At 43.1% G+C, this 19498-nt stretch overlaps 1 protein-coding gene across 15 annotated transcripts in view; it reads right to left on the reverse strand.

The window, feature by feature from the left end:
- The window catches only part of enox2 (ecto-NOX disulfide-thiol exchanger 2), a 303597-nt gene that overhangs the window by 174817 nt on the left and 109282 nt on the right, over nt 1-19498 (reverse strand). The gene's annotated exons all lie outside the window — the stretch shown is intronic.

The raw sequence follows: 19498 nt of genomic DNA on the forward strand, positions 1-19498 counted from the left end.
GCTAGATAAAAAGCCTGGCTTATCAGATTGTTAGATTTAGGACGCTTGGTATCTGAAGTATGCAGGAGTGCCTCGTTTTGTTTTTTTCTGTATTACTGGAGCCAAAGGCCACACATTCTTTACACCATTTGTGTCAGATTTTAACAGCCATTTCAGTTCCATGTTCGAAATGTCATCTTGTCGATCCGCTTCTGGTTTATGGGTCTCTCTGCATTCAAGGAGATAGGAGCTCGGTGTTGTGTGACTGAAAATAACTGCCTGGGAAAGCTGCCAAGATGGCTGTCGATTGGGCTACTAGAAAGACTTTGATGGAAGTAAGAACTCCATGCATGTGCATACAGCGGTGCTGGAAAATATGATGAAGTGTATACGTGTGTAAATAGGGTGTACATAAACTGACCAATGGATACCATGTGGTTAATACCATTGGCTGCTTTTACAAGTTTGGGCGAGAAACCCCCCCCCCCCCACAAAAAAAAGCAAACAAACAAACATTTGAATTCCTATTGCAGCGCAAAGTAGTTGAAATGTGTTTGGAGGCCTTAGATTTTAACGCAGTATTGTTGAATCTTTTTTTTTTTTTTAAATAAATAAATAAAAAATCGGACCACTTTTGGTGGAGCTGGTCTGGGACGGGGCTTGATTTAACTGATGATTACAAATGTCTCAAAGGTTTATTACACAGTTGACTTTTTCTCCTCAATGTTTACTCGCTCTGGGATTCTACTTCCCCAGTGTTCTATCTATCCAAAAACATTTAAAGAAAAAATAGACATCCAAACTCATGTGGTAAGGCTTTAAAAGCAAACCAGGCTGTATGGTGCGTTTGGAGGAACACAGACACAAATAGCAGTAAACCACTGAGTGCCACTGGAATGCCCCAAACTAAACACCAAATTACTGCAAGCTGCCTGTACACGAAGCGAGCCACTTTTTCATCCAACATGGATGCTCCTGGGCATTTGAATTAAAAACAGAACGGTAATTCAGCTCAAATCTTATAAAAGCATGTACTATAGTCTGCTTTAGCATCAGAATGACTTGACCTTTTTGCTAATAGCACAGATAATACCTAACGCTGGTTGAGTGTGCGATTACAAATTCATCCAGCAGAGATGATTAGGAGAGCAGACATAGCAAGAGCAATGTACCATAAATAAACCCAGGCTTGTTATGTGTGAGAGATTCCAGTCATTCCCATCTCTGATGGGACTTATTCGTCTGTGCAGATGTGAGTCGACCGGAATATCCCTGCCATGGGGATCAAAATTACAGATTGATAGATTGGTATGACAGGCATGAGGGTTTTAATATTCAGGACAATGATGGAGTTAAACCAGATTAAAGTGAATCCTTTAGAAAGACTTTAAGCCATAGGGCTAAATTTAGGGGCCACATTTGTAACGTAAGGAATAAAACACAAGCGGGCGTGTTAAATTTGCAGCCCGGCCCAAAGCGGAGTTACTATTACAACCTCCGAAGTTGATTATTTTCCAATCAGGGCACGGTCTGAATTCTTCATACGCCATAGCAATTTGACAACGCGAAATTTTCTTTGGTCAAAATCTGGTAAGTCTATGAAGTCTTAAAGACTTTCCTGTGGAGGAAAAATAAGACCTTTACCTCAGTTACAAAAAGTGCTGACACTGGAGACTCCTTCCAAAACTATTAAACAAGCAACACATCACAGAACAAGTGCGTTAATAGAAATTTCATATGAAGATCATACGACAGCTATTGACCAAGCAGGGTGATGGTTAGCACGTGCTTCCTCTGAGACACTTGAAGCCAGCCAAATGCATCTTTTCAAACTGTTGCTCTTGCTGCATCAGAAGGCAGTGTAACACACTCAGAGACAAGCGCTATCTGCCCTCTTCCACATACATGAGCTAACAGAGGCCCATGATTGGCTAGTGTCGCCGTGACTGACAGGAGAGACAGCCACATCGAATGCTTTTCCAGCAGATCCTAATGTTTTCAATAAAAACCTGACCACCGGTCCATCCAACCATCCGTCTACCATACCGCTTATCCCACACAGGGAGCCTGGATCCTATCCCAGGGAACTTCGGGCATAACGCCGGAGACATCTTGGATAGGTGCCAACCCATCCTAGGGCACAATCACACGCATTCACACACTACCGACAATATAGCAATGGCAAACATCTCACAACAGGAAACCCCTGAAGCGATAGGAGAACATGCAAACTCTGCGCACATGCGGCAGAGCCGGGATTTGAACCCCCCGACCCTTGAGGTGTGACGCAAACATGCTAACCGCTAAGCCACCGTGCCCCCAACACCGTTGGTCAAAAGCCATTAAAAACTAATAGAGCTGGGTCACTTTAACTGGAACTCGAGCCCGTGACAGGCAGAGACAGTGATTGCTAGAACACAGTCCTTAGCTCTAACCACACTATTCCCTCTCTGCAGTCTCTCCACTGTCTCATACTCACCCACTCTCACACACACACACACACACGAGTCATACCCACATGTGGAGCTCAGCATTAATGAAATGTTGTGTCGCAGTGGAAAGTGCTTAAGTAGCTGTGGGAGAATGTAGCCAGCGCAGCACTTTATCCAAACGATGGGTGTTTGGTTACCGTGTTGAAGAAAAACGGTTAAAAGCGGAGTGTTTTTATAACACTGCAAAAAGCCCCTACAGAGTATATGGAGTAGGGTGGGGTTCCTGTGAAGGACGGCAGCAAAGTGAGATGCAATTCCCACACATGCTGCTCTGATGTCCAGGAAAAACATAAAGCAGGAGGACTAAGTAGGGCAGAGAACCTTGAGACTGCTTTTTTTTTTTTTTTTTTTTTCCAAGGTCCACAAGGACCATGTGGGGCGAGATGAAGGGGACAGAGCAGTGAGCCATGCCTGAGTCCAGTCAGCTTTGAACAGCTGAGCTTGAAGAGTGGGCATACTAACTAGAGCTAGCACTCCAAACAACACAGAACCTCTGTACCGAAAGCAAAACTACTCATCCATAAGCGTGGCAACTGTAATTAAGATGAAATGTCTTTAAATCACAAAGAAATTAACAGAGGGATACAGAAACACAGACTACTGAAAACATGGAAGCTGTGTGTGTAAAAAAATAAATAAATTACAGCTTAAAAGTTTACCATTCAATCCAATATTTCAAAAGCACAAGTTGTGCAGAAAAAAAGAAAATAAAAAAAAAAAAAAAAAAAAACAGTTCTCGTTATCTCAATTTAAGTTTTTGCCGAACTTTTGTGGACAGTGACTTCTTTTAAAATAGTTTCAACTACAGTCAAGTAAAGACGAAGCTATGTGACTCAGAAGACAAGATGGTGAGCACAAATTGAATCATCTCTCTAATGAGTCCTCAGAGAATGAACAAAACTTCAGCAACGTCCAAGAAAACATCAGTTTACATTCAGCTGTTGCATAATTAAATGCAAATCTGCTTATGCCACACAGCGGCCATGTTTCAGCTCAACACCCCACCTGTCTGACCAATTCTGTCTCAGTGTGGGGGTAATAAAGGATCCATCCACTCATCTGTCCATTTATTCATCCAGCCAACCATCTGTCCAACCATCCAGCCATCCAACCATCCATCCATCCATCCATCCATCCATCTAACCATACATCTATCTGTTCATCCATCCATCCGGCCAACCATCCAACGATCCGTCTAACCATACATCTATCTGTTCATTCATACATCCGGCCAACCATCCATCCATCCATCCATCCATCCGGCCAACCATCCATCCATCTGTTCATCCGTACAAACATCCAGCCATCCAACCATCCGGCCAACCATCCAACCATCCATCCATCCATCCGTCCAACAATCCATCTAATCATACATCTATCTGTTCATCCATACATCCGGCCAACCATCCAACCATACATCCATCTGTTCATCCATACAACCATCCATCCATCCGTCCAACCATCCATCCATTCATCCAACCATCCGTCCATCCAGCCAACCATCCAACGATCTATCCAACCATACATCTATCTGTTCATCCATACATCCGTCCAACCATTCATCCATCCAACCTTCCATCCATCTGTCCAACCATCCAGCCATCCAACTATCCATCCGGCCAACCATCCAAAGATCCATGCAACCATACATCTATCTGTTCATCCATACATCCGTCCAACCATCCATCCATCCAACCATCCATCGATCTGTTCATCCGTACAACCATCTATCCATCTGTCCAACCATTCATCCATCTGTCCATCCAGCCAGCCGTCCAATGATCCATCCATCTCTCCATCCATATATAAATCCATGCATCTGTCATCCATCCATCCAATGATCCATCCATCCGTGCATAAATCCAAGCATCTGTCATCCATCCAGTCCTCTGAAAGCTATTTGCTTCAAAAACTCAGAGACTGTATCCATCCATCCATCTTTCTGATCTCACCAGTTTGAACTTGGCGTCGGCGATTGCACAGATAAGACCCTATAATACTTTCTAAAAGCTGTGGGGTTTGGAACCTCATTTAATCCCAACCATCTGCCCATTCACCCAGTCATTTCATCATATCCATTCAATACCTCACATCCACGTTATCCATCCATTCATTAAATCTATCCATCAAGCCGTCAGATCTGGTCATCCATCAATCCATCCATCCATCAACCCATCCATCTATGAGATCTTTTTAATTTCAGCATCTTGACGTCAGCTCTGGAGATACATACTGCATACATAAAACCCAGTGATGTTTTCTAAAAGCTGTGGGGTTCAGCACCTCAAAGACGGCTTCTAATGATTACTCCATTTTGTGTTTTTCCCCCCTCAGATCAAGGCCACTTCAAAAAGTTTCCAGAGTGCCTAGAAGGGCGAACAGGCTCTCGGCAATTATGCTGTATTCCTTTCCTCCTCCTCTTTCTCTCAGTCGGAGGCTTTCAGAGGAAGATGTGCAGCACAAATGGAGCAAATGTGGTGTGACAGTAATATGAGATCAAGTGACCATCAGCATTTGGGCACTGTCCCATTTGCAGCTCTTTGTCCCTTTTTTCTGTGCAGTGTACTGAAAGGCAGGGGAACAACGACGACGACAACAACAAAAAAAAGAAATCAAAGCAAATGACATGCAACAAATCTGATTTTTCCCCAATAGATATGCTTGACTGTGTGTATGTGTCTAAAGCCCTGCAGCGAATACACACATGGTCCCTTTCAGACTCTATAAGGTCACCCAGACCATTAAATTATAAAGGACAGGGCCAATTAGCCTGCTCATAGATTACAATTTTGCAAAGCTCAGAAATGAAACCGAGCCAACGGTCCATAACTGTGTGATAATAAAGAGATGCAGCAGACTATTGTAGTCAAGCGGCATTGTGGGAAAACATGATACACAAAGTGAGAATAACAAAGCATTCACAGCAGCTCCGACGGAAGTCTGCTCTTATTCTATGTGCTCGTCTTCCAGGTTTCTCGAAAAAAGCGCCGTGTAAAACAGGTCTAGACACACGCACATATTAGTCTTGCTGAATAATTAACGCGTGTCTTCATTTGCAGCCTTGAATAATGCGAAACAAAACAAAACAAAACAAAAAAAAAACAAATACCGCACAGGTATTGTTTCGCCTGCACGATGGAAAAGCACTGAATTAAAACTGTTTGGATTTGGTTTTTCCTATTGGTAGAGGGGGAAACAAACCCCCCCTGGAGAACATTTACAGAACTGCGTAGAATTGAGATCGTGATTCTTCAACGCACCGATTTTATAAGGAACGATATGAATATCTAGTGAACGTATTTATCGTACACTCCCGTAGGAGACTGTGGTGGCTTCATTTTCCTAGCGTACGTGTGGGGAATTATGCGTCTGCAATTTTGATCGACTAAATGATTGCCTTACTGGTGCACTCCCACAGGATCCTGAGCAAAATAACTGTTATCGAGTACAGGACTATAATCATATAAAAGGAGCCGTGTGCAGTGTGTCCTCCCAAAGTTTAAGGAAAACGCCCACAATCGAACAATTATTCGATCTTAATAAAACACACTCTATGCACATATTCAACAGTTATTGCTTTATGGTCATTGGTCATAGTGGATAAGGGGGATAGTTTTACACTGTATATACAGGAGACTCCTGAATGCACAGGTCAACGCTGTTCTTTGCACAGCCCTTGATCTGAGCGGCAGTAATGAAATGTACATCGTACGAACACACTTCAATCTCTCTCAAAACGTATGTGAATTAAGCTGGCGTTACGCTGTACGATTGGCCCAAATCCTAAAAGCATAATCAAATAATGCTATGCTTATGGAGTTGAGATCAATAACCTTAAAATGCATGATGTAACATAACGACTAAAAACAGCCAACAACATTTCGGATTAAAATCTCAGTGTCTATTAAAATCCATCGGTCCCTTCGGATTTCGCGAGTTTTTCGATGGCAGAAATGGACGCGACCCAGATAGCAAGGTGACATTGAGTCAATGTTGAAATTCCATCAGAATCATCATCATTTTGGTTGAGGTTGAATGTTCAATGCTGAATAATATTGAATCGATGTTCAAAAACGATCCTCGTCCACACCGGCGTTTCCGCCGTGTTTCAGAAACGATCTACGTGCACAATACACGACCGAAGACGTAGCTCACGTGACCATTCGTGCACACTGGGCATGTGCGTACACGTGTAAACAGGAAGTCGGTTGCTAGTCAGCGGGAGGTACGACAAACCGTAGTGCTTACGCCGGTCGAAATGAGATCCGTTGGCGATTTCTCTAATCGTAGCTCGCCTCTTGCGCATGTATGCAGCTGCAGTTTTATAAAATACAGGATTTAACTGCGCAGTGGCTGCTAAGAATGACGACAAAGCCAGCGAAGCTTGCGGTTCAGTCTCCGTGTCGTCGTGTATACGATCAAGGTAGCGTAACGGTCATACGGTAGGGGCTTGACGAATCAGGGAAGGATACGAAATGATCCAGAAGACCCAATCAGGGGGCGAATGTGGGCGGAGTCACCTTCGTTTTCAAACATTACTCTGAAAGACCGTGCAAAACTACTTTGTGCAACTGCGAATTGGACAATTCAAGCAATTTTTCGCCAAAAAAAAAAAAAAAAAAAAAAAAAAAAAAAAAAAAAAAGCACATTGTATCGCAAATCTCGATAAAAGCCGCGGCAAAGTCGAGCATTTTTTCGCCGCATCGATCCCAAAAAAAAGAAGAAAAAAAAAAAAAAAACGCCACGGAACCCTGTACGGATTGGACGATGCTCGTCTAAAAACCACCAATAGGAGCTGAAGTCTTTGCAGTCTTTCTCTCCATTAAACAATAGAAGCAAGGTAATCCTCGGTAAATGACAAGTCTGCCCACACTCTCCCACCAGCAACCCAAAGAGAACTCCTTCACCAGACATAAGATCAATTCATCTGTGAAAACACTTATCACACACACGGGCACATGGTATCTTTGATCACACACACACCCACTTTCACTTGCACAAGCATGCCCAATGTGATATAATTGGATAACTGTTAAGAAACATGCTTGCTTATGACTGGAAATACTTCGTATTTAGCTGAGGATGTGGGAGGAATGCATCACGCTGAATCATGTCAGCAGTTAGGAGGAGTGAGTTTTCTCCTCATTCTGCCATTTTAAGTCGCTGGTGGAAAATCGCAGTGATGTTCCAGGGGATATGTTAAGGAGCCACACCTACGGAAGGCATAGATGCCGGAACACGGATGAGAAACCGCAGGAACGCAAAAAGCTTAGAAATGACAGTGATTTGGAAGAAAAGAAACGGAAACAAAATTATAGGACAGATGGGAATAAGAACAGCCACTTATCCACCACATGGTTTTCGCATGTCGGAATGGGTTTTTTTTTCGCTCGAGAGCTCTTGGTCGGATCTGGAAGTGGAATGCGGGATCGACTTTCGACGAGAAACGAATGAAGATGGGGGGTCTACAGAACGTCTCCGCGATCTGCCACTCAAAAGCGACGTATCCGAGATGTGTTTTTTTCCTCTGCAAAAGAAACCGCGAAAGCGTTCGACGCGTTAAACGCATTATTTTGCGGGTTTGATTTCTCACGTGTTTGAAATCCATCAAACGTTTTCCCGTTTCTCCACTATTCCAGTAAACGCAATTTTACCGCTGGCTGGCTATTTAAAACCTACGGATTTGTGTTTTCTTTCTTTTTCTCTCTCTCTCTCTCTGTCATTAAATGCTACAAAAGAAATTTACAATTGGCACCGAGCTTAAGAATAAGAACGTCCCACTGTGCTGCTTTTTCGCTGGTTCTAAGAAGCACAGAATGACAATACGTGTCAATTTCACGGTAAAGCTAACACAAAAAAAAAAAACAAAACAAGCGATCGCCTGCTTATGCTCGTGAAACTGTAACGCGTGCTAAGCTATTAGGCCAGGGTGTAGAGAACTGCGTGGCCAAATATAACCAAATCTGTCCGTGTTTAACAACTAGATCATAGGGAGGTGCAATAGGGCAACATCAGTGAAGTTTTAATTGAAGATCTGGGTGCTAATTGTTACTTACTTAGCCACGTCATCGTAGAAGTTTACAGCGATGTTCGCCGAAACCGTACTAATAAGCAGTGGGGAAACCATGTTTCAAAGCAATCATAAAGTGAAAGGAACTATGTAAAACAGGCTCCAACACCTGTGCTTTGTTAAACCTGACCCCAGCGACAGATGACTTACGAGGCAGTCGGCTACCAGGCCGTGGTCGATTTACAGTCGGACAGAAGCGCGTGCATGGGTGGGATGGAACAATAGCTTTTTAATTGATTTCCCCAGCTGTGGTGTCAGCTCCAGGGCCACAGGCATGCCCCGGTGCCAAATCCACAAACAGCACACCACCTACCTATTAAAGGCACGCGGAGACAACAGCTATACCAAACTGTCACGCAGAACAATACATCACGCCCACTATTATCATTATCTATTTCAGTACTGTACTATTACAGGTAATTATTAAACAAGTGACAAGACACGTTGTTTATTAGTCGGTTTTGCAGGCCTGTTGCGTGACTTTGAAACGGTGGGCTGGAACACATGCGTCAGTGGCATGACAAGCATGACTTTCTCAAAATAAGGTAATGAACAGTGTGAAGCAGCAAAGATGGCAAAACGGGGCCAGTAACCAAATCGACAACCGAAAGCGCAGGGGAGAAATAAAAACATAGGGGGAAAAATGCAAACTAAGAGACTCTTAGAAAAGGAAATTACAGGGGGGGGAAAAAAAAAAAAAAAAAAAAAGGGCTCGTATACATTGAGAAATGCGATTTAGAAATCTGTGAGCCTATCCTTCATCGTACATCAGCCGCACTCCATTCAAAAGACTTTCTTCTCCAACTTAAGGAGCGACCAAATGTGCAGTGACCTCATTCAGAGTGGATTACTCACGCTGAAGGTAAAAGCAATAGACAAAAATGCGCCCGAGGCTCTGCAGACTGTTGTGACAACAGGAAGGGACAGTGACTGCTGGCATCAAATCTCTTTTCGCGTGGTTTTCTTTTTCCTCCCCCTGCTAATGGAGCACAAACTAAAATAATTAACAGTGACAAAAACCTCATAAAAATAGGATTCCACACGAAAGCCTGTCAAGTCCGAGATAAACCTGCTTAATTAAATCTTCACTGCTTGGGGCAGGAGGAGGGTGGGGATATAGCTCACTGATCATACACTGGGTTCAAGCAGTGTTGCCAAGGTAACGTTGGCTGTGGCCAGTCGTTTGAACACTCATCGGCCACCTGCGCCGATAAAAACCAGGTGCAAACTCCCACCGTTTCACCGGAAGATGTTCTCAAGGTGATCAGACTTGGCTTGGTAACGACACGTTCCCTAGAGAACCGGACCTGTCCAATATCATCTCTTAAATTTCACACCGCAGGAAACAGAACGAATCCTGTGCAAGAAATCGGACTAGGTCTGCGAACAATTCGTAACACTCCTGTCTAGAAGAGGTGCCTGGCAGCTAATTTCCATGACTCGTGCATTTAACATCAAACAGGAACGTAACTGTTAAATCAATTTATTTCGAAACTTTTCGTGATACAAACAGCAGAAAATCATTCCTAATTCAGCCCGATGTCATGCTAAAAAAAAAAAACAAAAAAACAAAAACAAAAAAACAATCCAACAACTTAAGTTGAAAAAAAGAAAAAAAAAAAAAAGCTTAGCGTAATCAGGCCATGATAAAAACAAACTTATTCAATCAGTCAAATATGCAATGGAAGCAGGAAGCGTGTACAATCAACACACTGCTGAGAAAATGAAATGGTAAGAGCTTTCTGAATCACTTCTAATTGTGCTGAGAGACACGAACTAGTAGGCGTTTGCAAGCTTAGCCATGTATAGTCGCAACTGGGGACATCAATTAAACAAGCTGGGTTCAATCCATTAACATGGCAAGTGCAGTCTTCCTGACGACCCTGCCATTAATTATAAAGTGTGGACTGGCGGAAAAAAAAAAAAAAGAAGAACTCGATTTCTTTAAAAAAAAAAAAAAAATCAGATGTGAGAATATAAGTCCTGCCTATCTTCCTTTAATCAGCAGCTAAGAGTAAACAGAGGGAGAAGAGAAGACAAATGCGTGAGCAGCTCTCGCAAGCGTCGCTCGGGCAATGACCACGCTTGGCTCTTATTCCCTTCATCTATCTCCATCACCACCAGCCGACCCTGCTGGACACCACCGAGAGGAAGAGTGGCCAGTTTTAGAGAGCAGCGGGGGAGGGAGATGCCCGACTGTGAGCCAACACACTCCTCTCCGCGCCCGTCTGCTACCAAAATACCCCCTACCGTGGGCAGGCAAACGAGAGGGAAATCTTTGGCACCTTTGGGTTTTAATCTTTACACCGGGCCAAAGCAAACGTCTGATGAGTAGGACTGAGACTACAGGCGTGTCGCTTCCGTGTCAGTGCACACTCAACAAACTCAAAATACTTGCAACTGAAGTTAATGGGATATTTACGAGCCCTACTTAACTTCAGAATTGCAAAGCAAGCAGGAGAAGGAAAGAAATGTCTTCGGCCATGACGTATAGATTAAAGAGATAATGATAAGGAGTCTTTATTGGTCACGCATATATTTCAGCACAGTGAAATTATTTTCTTTGTATACCCCAGCATGTTAGGAAGTTGGGGTCAGAGCACAGGGTCAGCCATGATACAGCGACCCTTAGTCAAGGGCCCAACAGAGGCAGCTTGGCAGTGCTGGGGCTTGAACCCCTGACCTTCCGATCAGTAACCCAGAGCCTGGCAGTGCTGGGGCTTGAACCCCCGACCTTCTGATCAGTAACCTTGGCATTGTTGGGGCTTGAACCTCGACCTTCCGATCAGTAACCCAGAGCCTGACAGTGCTGGGGCTTGAACCCCCAACCTTCCGATCAGTAACCCAGAGCCTGACAGTGCTGGGGCTTGAACCCCCGACCTTCCGATCAGTAACCCAGAGCCTGGCAGTACTGGGGCTTGAACCCCTGACCTTCTGATCAGTAACCTTGGCATTGTTGGGGCTTGAACCTCGACCTTCACATCAAAATCACATTTTAACCTCTCTCTACATTACTCTTAGTCATATGCTTCATGGTTTCCTACATTGCCTACAATGTGATCGGCTACTTGCTAATAGTCGCAGCAGTGCGATTCAACCTAACCCTTGCTTCATATCTACCTAAAGAGAGTGATGCAGCAGTGCTTTTGTCTTTTAGTCTGTCCAGCTGTCTCGACTCCTCATCTGTACACTCTGCTCAAACAGATCAGCTTCCAAACCAGCAAATTTCATACAAATATCAACAACGTCATCAACATCGTGCTCGTCAACTCGCGGGTAGCTACAGGTACCTAGCCGAGCCGGGTCTCTGCTGTAACGTACAGCTGTACTGCATTCTGTAACTCCAGGAGTCCAGGATTTACACCAACGTCTCCACTGGATTTCTCATGAATAATTAATTAGCACAAACAAAGCATCACTAAGCAAATCACAGTATTATATTTCAATACACAGCATAATGGATGTGTATCAGGGTGGAGTTTTCTTCAGGGTGGCCCAACAGTGGCAGCACTAGGATTCAAACTCAGCCTTCTAATTAGTCGTTAAAGAACCACCGCTACCTTTCTAACTGTCATAATAGTGGTTTATTTATGCTAACAGCCGAACATAATTAAAAGTGTTTATTACTGACCAACTGTTCCTCAAACAAGGGGAAAAGAAAAACAAGCTCTCTTAATAATCTTAAAGCCACTGAAGGGTGTATTTAAATCCCCATCAGAGTGAACTTCATTGCGTTTTTATAGAACTTCGATCCGCTTAGTTTTAGGATAACGATATCCCAAAGACGGTGTGACGACGCACTCCGGGATCGTGGCTTTCCCTCATAGTTTACCTGCTCAGACTGGATAAGCACTTCAAGAAGATTCGATGCAAAATATTTCTTTGAAGAACTGGTGTTACAGGTAGGGATGGGCGATATAGACTTCAAGCTGTATCACGATACTTTCTGGTGTTTATTGCGATACCGATATCAGTGACGATATAAATACAGTACCGTGCACCACTGTTTTTATCTGCAAGTGATGGCTGCGATCTTGAGCGCCTCAGAAACACAAACACTGATCTAAACGTACAACTGATCTTCTGTAACCAGGTTGTAGAGGTAGCTCCTCGTTTAGCGATTCACGTCCGTACTCGTTTTCGCTCCGCACGTGAGCTGCGAACGGGTCGCACGCCGTCGCACACAGAAACACTTTCTACCGGTATATCGCGAACGATAAGTTACCGCCCCATCACTAGTTACGGATCCCCCCCCTTTTTTTGCTTTCGTTTCCGTTTTGATCCGTTCTCCGCTCTTCATCAATCGCTTTTAAAAAGCACAATTTATAAAGCACAATTAGAACACTAGTCGACCATTGTGTTGCACAACCGACTGCAAATAAATACAAAGAATAATAAAAAAAAGAAAGTGAAAAGACATCATTACACATAGTAATAAACTCTAAAATAAATAAATAAATAAATAAATAAATAAATAAATAAAAACAAACCCACCAAAGACGTGCTCTGGGTTTAGTTATAGGCCCGATCGAAAAGATACGTTCGCAACTTGGATTGAAACTCTGACTCGGATGAAATCGTTCTAAGAGACACGTGTTCTACAAACTGTTCCACAATTACAGCCCTTCTATTGCAAAAGCACGATCGCCCTTCGATTTCAACCTAGATTTAGGGACCATCAAAACTCACGTCTCATCACCGGTCTGTTTCCTGATTGTGTTCGCCTGTTCTGTGTTAGTTCTTGAGTCATTTATGTTTTTATATCCTTTCTGTGTCATTGTTTCTTCCTTCCTCACTCCCCGTATGCTGCGACTTGGCGGAGTTCACGACGATCGTGACCGTCACTGGACTACAACTGAACGTATACGATACGTTATCGATACCGTCAGTCATTTTTACTCAGTCGACTTACGCAAGTCCGGATTATTTCACCGCCGGCATGATTGATCGATCGTCTTGTTCGTACCGATATCACCGTTCATTACAATGCGATTTTAAACGGCGGATATGTTGAATGATTTCCCGAACCTGCACTTTACACCACCCGCCACCTCGAGCCCATGGCTGCTGTAAATACTTCGCATGTTAATTTTGCATTTTGTCATGATGAATGTGTATTTGGTTAGCTGCAATTTTTCCACACCACTCGTATGAACCACGAAGACAAATAAACAAATGAATGAAAAAAATTTAATCTCTATTAGATTCCACTGAATTGCTCCACCCAGGTCGTAAATCACACGGAAAAGATAACCGCTTAGAAATAAAAGCCCGGCCTTCTAGTACGTGATTTCTAGACTTCTCCCCTCCTGCGATGTTTTCATCGACACCCTCATCTTAACAATCTAACAAAAGCTCAGCAGCCTCCAGGGTGACATCTTCCCCAGACAGCTGTCAGTACGAGCCGCCATCATTTGTCAGCATCGGGTTCTCTGCAATTCAATGTTTCTGGGATAAATCACTGCTAAAACTGACAGACAAAACAACAGCCTTCAAGGACTGGATTTATTTGATTTTTTTTTTTTCTTCCCAGGATTAAGTAAGCCCCCTTGTCACAGCTGCACAGACTTGACGCCGTGCTGAAATGAAACGATATCATCATGGTGAGGATTTGCTGGGTGGTAAAGCTGGTAAAGTAACCCCCAAAAAAAAAAAAAAAAAAAAAAAAAAAGATTATCGTCTTATAACATGATCAATTCAACATGACTTCACAAGACAAAGCACACACACACACACACACACACACACACACTGATACAGGCTGAAGTGAGGTATGTTTCGCCAGGAGGCTGGTTTTCAGGATTTATCTCCTCTTCGCAGATCAATACTTATTCCACTTGCTATAATCCCTACAGTTCCAGCGAGCTCGAGCGACAGATAGCTCTTACGGTATAACACAAAACATAATTACATTAACACTAAGCGTGATATACGCCCAGATTTGGAACGCTTTCTGTACAGTGCTGCGAAGACGCGAAGTCTGTGGTTACATCAAAACACAAGCCCGATCCCAAAAACCTTGGGAGGCTGTGTAAAATGTAAATAAATGTAAATAAAAACAGAACGCAATGATCTGCGGATCTCACGAAGCCGTATGCTTTTCACAATAGAACGTAGGAAACATATCAAACGTTTAAACCGAGTAATTTTATGAGGGGGAGGAAAAAAATAAGGTCATTTTGAATTTGATGAACGCAACACGTCTCAGAAAAGTTGGGACGGGGCAGCAACAGACTGGAAAAGGAAGTGTACTGAAAAGAAGCAACTGGAGGTTAATTGGCAGCAGGTCGGTAACATGATTGGGTATAAAAAGAGTAACTTAGAGAGGCTGATGTGTTGGCAATTAACCTAATTAGTTGCAAAATGTTTCTCCAGCTGTGTCTTTTTAATAAACACGTTTCCAGCCTTTTGTTGCCCCCGTCCCAACTTTTCTGAGACGTGCTGTGGCCATGAAATTCATCCTCAGTTTAAACATCTCATATCTTTCCCGTGTTCTAACGTGAACAGCATACGGGTTTACGAGACCTGCAAATCGTCGCGTTCTGTTTTTATTTACATTTCACTCAGCGTCCCAACTTTTTTTGGAATTCGGGTTGCACGTTTTAACTTCACTCCAGCAGGCCTGAAACGTTCGCGACGATCAGGTGAAAAATTCAAGGAAACGAGACGGCTCGAGAGATTTTACGGACACCTTCGAGGCGACTTCACATCTGTCTCAAGTACGGACTGGTGATCGATTCCCAGGACGATTCGCGCCAGCACGGATTCCTCCCGATCACATTCATGGCTTTCGACATCACGTCTGCTGCGTGTGAAATCAAAACAGAAGACAGCATGAACATCATTTTACTGTTCTTATTAAGTAAAGAAGGAAAGAATTAAAACACTTAGGCCTGTGCTGTTATAGGAGAGGAATCAATGCTGTAGTGGTGTGACGCAGCCTGAAACAATTATTTTCCAACAACAGCATGCCCAGACATTGTTTATTCCTCTTATACCGCAGCAATCTGACAATAGCTACAGCGGGGGAAATACGTATCGGACGCGTCAACATTTGTTTCCGTAAATATATTTCCAATGAGGCTATTCACATGAAATTTTCACCAGACGTCAGTATTAACTCGACACAATTAAAGAATTCACAACATTAAAGTCCATAAATGAAGTTATGTGTAAGAAAGCGGAATGCTTTTTTCCCCCGTGCCGTTCCTCTTTATTACACATAACTTCATTTATGGACGTTAATGTTGTGAATTCTTTATATTTCTGGATTTCCTGAGTTAACACTGATGTGTGGTGAAAATTTCACGTGAATAGCCTCATTGGAAATGTATTTACTGAAAAAAAATGTCGACGCGTATAATACTTATTTCCCCCCGCTGTATATCTTATTTATTAAATACATTGTTATTTTTATCCGTTTATAGTTGTGGGACGCCCACAAAACCAGTTAGTTCTGTCTTATAGTTCGCTATAAACCGTCATCGTTTTTTGTCTCTCTCTTAATGTCAATAAGACTTGCCGTGTCCTTCCTGTATCCATCCGTCCATCCGGTCTCCATCCATTTTCTGTACCGCTTATCCTACGCAGGGTCACGGGGAGCCTGGGGTCTATCCCAGGGGACTCTGTATGGGGTGCCAACCCATCGCAGGGCCCAATCGCACACACTTTAACTTACTAAGGACAATCTGGAAATCAACTTACAATGCATTTCGATGGACTGCGGGAGGAACCTGGAGGAAACCCCCGAAACACGGGGAGAACATGCAAACAACTTTCCGTCCTTCCATAAATTCTAAATAAACATCTCTTCACACAGACAACTTCACCATACACACATTTTTTTAAATCTGTTAATGCGGAGATTCGCTTTGTAAGCTGTTACTATAGGCACTATGGTATATGAGAGTGAGAGAATTAATAATAACCCTTGCTGCTGAAACTACCATCCGAGCCATGCCGTTCTAGAGAATTAATCAACACCTTCTGACCAATCAGAATTGAGTATTCAACAGCGTAGTGGTTTAAAGTTATTTAACTGATGCATTATTTGTTTAATTATTATTATTATTTTTTGCTTTTGGATGAATGCTTTGAATTGGAGCTGAAGTTCTGCCTTTATAACACCTTCTTTGCTTAATTCCCGGTGCAACATCCACGCCTGGTTCAACGAGAGCTTTCACACCAGACCAAACATACCGAACGCTCAGTACATAGTCAAGTCTGGACAAGAAGAGCAAGTATGAAAACGCCCTTAATTACAAAGACTGCAGACTCGAGGGCCGAGGAGAGCCTCTTTCTTTAAAGAAAGCACTGCAGATGAGATGAATGTGCAGAGGATGCTGGGATGCTGACAACTCTGTGGTGCTCCTGGAACCAGGCCCAGACCTGTCTTAATGCAGCGCCGCTCGGCTGAACACACGGACACTCCGGGAGAATAGGAACAGATTTCATCGAGCATATGGAAGCTTGACAGGATTCAAATAAGGAGGCCATTGGCAGTGCCCTGCTTACCTGTGGAAAACAATTAATCCTCGCCTTTCCCCCTTTTCTCGCTGACTTGCTGTACATCAAAGGAGGGGAGACGAGAAAGAAAAAAAGATGATGAAGGACAAATATGGAAGCGCGGCTTTGAAAAGCAGGACAGGACGAGTGCCACAGTTGTTACTCCTGTCATGCACAAAGTTTTCCACGTGTCCTTTTATTGACCTTCACTGTTGGCTGAGTAATAAGAGCGGACTAAGTTAAATATATAAAACATACATACATATACACACATATATTATATATATACACATATATATATATATATATATATATATATATATATATATATATATATATATATTCCAAGACTCAAGGTAAAAATATTTCTCCAATACTTAAGAGATTACACAGTTACCATTATACTGTTAATCTGCTACAAGTATAAGAAATAGCCCACTGTAATCCTGTCAAGAGTGGACTTACGTACTGGTAAAACACGTCATCCCATCTATCTTAATTGGTATTTTGGCCAATAGAGGTTCCTTAAGTCCATCAGGGTAAATTCCTATCACAGAAACTGGAAAGGTCTTTGAGGGGTGAAGTCTAAGAGTGTACTAAGCGTCGTCAGCATCAAAGCGGTCATGACGGACTCCCGAGCAAGCAAGCGATATTGAGTCATAAAACTGCGTGCCACTATAAACCTGTAGCCATCTGCTGATTTGTAGATCCAATTACCCCTCCTCTGTAATGGCTATGTTCAGTGCCATGATGTTCGGTCAGCTGTTGTCAGCATCTGTCTCGATGTGTGCTAAGCGTTGGTTAACTTTGACCTCTACCGAGTGAGCAAAACAGCCACGTCTTAAAAAGTTTAGCTTGTGTGACTACTTTAGAAAGAAAGCCATAGACTGGCACCACTGTTCCTTGGTCATGACGCTAGGTGATGTTCACACTTGTTGGTAATTCAGTCCTGTGGCTCTGGGAGCTGTAGCCTGGATGTAAGCCGGATTCCCCTGTCAACGCTGGCATGGGGTGCAGGACAAGTGACGGACTGGCTGACAAGACGCTGACAGGGAGATTAGCTTCAAGGCCTCTCTTTCTTCAAGCTAGAGGAAAACCAATCAATGTTCCCTCTGAAGAAAAAAAAAAAAAAAAAAAAAAACAGAGAAGAAGCCCAGGTATTATTTGCTGGAACCTTGCTCCTATTTGCTGTGGCGGCCCCGGTCTGAATAACCACATCCCGCTGAGACGCGGCACTTTTCCAGCATGGGCTAAAGCTAGACAGATCGCTCGAGCTGTACGAGATACATGACTGCGTTTCAAGGGGTGTGGATGGAGCGTATTCACTGTATAATTTACAAGTGAATAACATACGCTTCATCACACGGTGACCGTCGAGGCAGTGTATGTGGAGAACAGTTCGAGTGGAAAAGGATATCGGGCAGAAGTATTAGAGACACATTGGCCTGCGATAAAACGTCATCCTCCCGGTTTCAATCTACCAGAAAACCTTTTTCCTTCAATAGCAAACGGAAGGACGGTTCGAGACGACATCTTTCTTGTGATTTCCGACTACAAAAATGTCTTGGGTAATTCTTAAAAGCTCAAACAAAAGAAGAAACAACTGCCTCTTTATATCTTTTATATCTTATTACCACCATCTGCTGCCAGGTCTTATTTAACTACCCGGATCTATGTAAGACAGGAAAGTAAAAAGTCCTAAAAATGCAATCGAACATGGCCGAGAAAAGCGGTTTCACACGTCGAATGACTAATTAAGAGATACACTTCGACAAAACTGGTGGTAAAAGCAACCAAAAACAACCTTCAGATCAGAATGTGATCCCACGCTGACCTCTTTTCATTTAGGGATGCTGATTTACTGGCCATCATCTCAGCATGTGTTCCTCTAGTAAAAATAGACATAGCAATAAAGTCGAGGTAAAGCGAGTACTAAATCAGTCTGCTTCTGATGTGCCGTCTTTTTCTAAACACAAAACCGACACGCACAGGGTCTGAAGGAAAAGAAATATCGACTAAACGGGGTCTTTGACACGGTTTGCGCTCGCGATCCTGCTAAAATGTTTAACGACCTTGTTTTAACTTTGCTCGGCGGTTACCTCGAGGCGCCTCTGAAAGCTAGCGGACGTGCACGCACAGACCTTCCTTTGACGTCCTCTGACCTCAAGTCGCACACTGAGCTTATTCACCCCCCCATTCAAATTCCAGCCTGTATTTGCACCCTTCTCCAGAGCGTGTTTATTCCCGTGGCGTGGAATCTGGTGTGGTTGTGTGTTTATGCAAATGCAGCAGAAATGGAGAGTTAAAAGATCATTCCTTGAAGCCCAATGGAAAATTACTGAGCAGTGATTGCATGGCTAGATTCTTTTTTTTTTTTCTTTCTGTAAAGATAGCATATGAAATGAGGCCTTTAAGTGACGAACGGAGTAATGGAGCTCATGTACATGAATGT

The sequence above is a fragment of the Ictalurus punctatus genome, chromosome 14, assembly GCF_001660625.3.
Source record: "Ictalurus punctatus breed USDA103 chromosome 14, Coco_2.0, whole genome shotgun sequence".
In the NCBI taxonomy this organism is placed as follows: Eukaryota; Metazoa; Chordata; class Actinopteri; order Siluriformes; family Ictaluridae; genus Ictalurus; species Ictalurus punctatus.